The sequence below is a fragment of the Theropithecus gelada genome, chromosome 1, assembly GCF_003255815.1.
Source record: "Theropithecus gelada isolate Dixy chromosome 1, Tgel_1.0, whole genome shotgun sequence".
Taxonomy (NCBI): domain Eukaryota; kingdom Metazoa; phylum Chordata; class Mammalia; order Primates; family Cercopithecidae; genus Theropithecus; species Theropithecus gelada.
In genome coordinates, this window is record NC_037668.1 from 163,725,177 (window position 1) to 163,728,043 (window position 2,867).

The following is a 2,867-nucleotide window of genomic DNA, read 5'->3' on the forward strand; positions in this document are numbered from 1 at the left end:
TTTTTTTTTTTGAGACGGAGTCTCGCTCTGTCGCCCAGGCTGGAGTGCAGTGGCGCGATCTCTTCTCACTGCAAGCTCCACCTCCCGGGTTCACTCCATTCTCCCGCCTCAGCCTCCCGAGTAGCTGGGACTACAGGCGCCCGCCACCACGCCCGGCTAGTTTTTTGTATTTTTAGTAGAGATAGGGTTTCACCATGTTAGCCAGGATGGTCTCGATCTCCTGACCTCGTGATCCACCCGCCTCGGCCTCCCAAAGTGCTGGGATTACAGGCTTGAGCCACCGCGCCCGGCCTAATTTTTGTATTTTTAGTAGAGAGGGGGTTTCACCATGTTGGCCAGGTTTGTCTCGAACCCCTGACCTCAGGTGATCCGCCCACCTCAGCCTCCCAAAGTGCAGGATTACAGGTGTGAGTCACTGCGCCCGGCCTCCCAGACCGTTTTCCTTTCTTTTTTTTTTTTTTAGAAGGAGTCGCACTCTGTTGTCCAGGCTGGTGTGCAGTGGCGCAATCTAGGCTCACTCCGCCTCCCAGGTTCAAGCAATTCTCCTGCCTCAGCCTCCAGAGTAGCTGGGATTATAGGTGTGTGCCACCACGCCTGGCTCATTTTTGTGTTTTTAGCAGAGATGAGGTTTCACCTTGTTGGCCAGGCTGGTCTCAAACTCTTGATTGCTTTCCTTGCCCTCCCAAAGTGTTACAATTACAGGCATGCGCCACCTCGCCTAGCTCCAGACTGTTTTCTATGCATACATATACCCATAGTTACTTCTACATTTTAAAACCAAAATTGAGAAATACTATGCATGGTGTTTTGCAGTCAGCCTTTTTGACTTAACAGTATGTAATGAACAATATTCCATGTCATTAAATACAGATCGTTGTTTATAATGATTGCATAATGTTTCATTTTAGGGATATGACAATTTATTTAACAGATCACCTATCTTTGGGCTTTTTGAAAATAGAGATGGGGTCACACTATGTTGTCCATGCTGGTCTCAGACTCCTGGGCTCAAACAATCCTTTCACCTTGGCCTCCCAAAGTAATAGGAGACAGTGCACTCCAGCCTGGGCAACAAAAGCAAAACTCCGTCTCAAAAAAAAAAAAAAAAAAAAGCTAAAAGCATTAAAAATACTTTTTGTTTTGTTTTTTTCTGAGGTGGAGTCTCACTCTGTTGCCCAGGCTGGAGTACAGTGACACGATCTCCACTCACTGCAAGCTCCGCCTCCCAGGTTCATGCCATTCTCCTGCCTCACCCTCCCGAGTAACTGGGACTACAGGCACCCGGCCCCGTGCCCAGCCAATTTTTTTTTTTGTATTTTTAGCAGAGATGGGGTTTCACCGTGTTAGCCAGGATGGTCTCGATCTCCTGACCTAGTGATCCGCCTGCCTCGGCCTCCCAAAGTGCTGGGATTACAGGCGTGAGCCACTGCACCCGGCCTAAAAATACTTTTCTATGGCAAAAAATTCAAATGGGGCCAGGCGCGGTGGCTCACACCTGTAATCTCAGAACTTTGGGAGGCCGAGGCAGGTGAATCACCGGAGGTCGAGAGTTTGAGACCAGCCTGACCAACATGAAGAAACCCCATTCCTTGAACCTGGGAGGCAGAGGTTGCAGTGAGCCAAGATTGCATACTACTGCACTCCTGCCTGGGCAACAGAGTGAGACACTGTCTTAAAAAAAAAAAAAAAAAAAAAAAAAGATGTCTAACACTTTATAAAAAATTATGAGATGCACACAAAAATTCAAACATGGCTGGGTATGGTGGCTCATGCCTGTAATCCCAGCACTTTGGGAGGCCAAGGCAGGCAGATCACTTGAGGTCAGGAGTTCAAGACCAGCCTAGCCAACATGGTGAAACCCCATCTCCACTAAAAAATACAAAAATTAGCTAGTCATGGTGGTGCGTGCCTGTCATCTCAGCTACTCGAGAGGCTGAGACAGGAGAATTGCTTGAACCTGGGAGGTGGAGGTTGCAGTGAGCTGAGACTATGCCACTGCATGCCAGCCTGGGCAACACAGCGAGACTCTGTCTCAAAATAAAATAAAATAAATAAAAATAAAAATACAAAAATTAACCAGGTGCAGTGGTGCGTGCCTGTAATCTCAGCTACTCAGGAAGCTGAGACATGAGAATTGTTTGAACCCGGAGGCAGAGGCTGCAGTGAGCCAAGATGGTGTCACTGCACTCCAGCCTAGGCAACAGAGTGAGACCCTGTCAAAAATTAAAAATAAAAAACAACAACAAAAAAAAGGAAATAGAGATAAAGGCTATCTTCAATGGGCTCATCAGTAGACTCAAAACAGCTGAGGAAAGAATTTTTTTTTTTTTTTTTTGGAGACAGAGTCTTGCTCTATCACCCAGGCTGGAGTGCAGTGGCGTGATCTCTGCTCACTGCAACCTCTGCCTCCCGGGCTCAAGCAATTCTCCTGCCTCAGCCTCCTGAGTGGCTGGGATTACAGGCATGCACCACTATGCCCAGCTAATTTTTGTATTCTTAGTAGAGACGGGGTTTCACCATGTTGGCCAGGCTGGTCTCAAACTCTTGACCTCGTGATCCACCCACCTCGGCCTCCCAAAGTTCTGGGGTTACAGGCATAAGCCACCACATCCGGCCCAAAAGAATAAATTTTAAAAACGCTACAGTTGGCTGTGAATCTTTGGACAAAGTTTTAATTTTTCAGAGTCAAAGGTTTCTTGCCAAATTGAAAAGAACAATTCTTGTCTCTGAGTACCCAAGAGAAAGAAATGCCTCTGGAAACATTAATTTTTTTTTTTTTTTTTTTTGAGACGGAGTTTTGCTTTTGTTGCTCAGGCTGGAGTGCAATGGCTTGATCTCGGTTCACTGCAACCTCTGCCTCCTGTCTC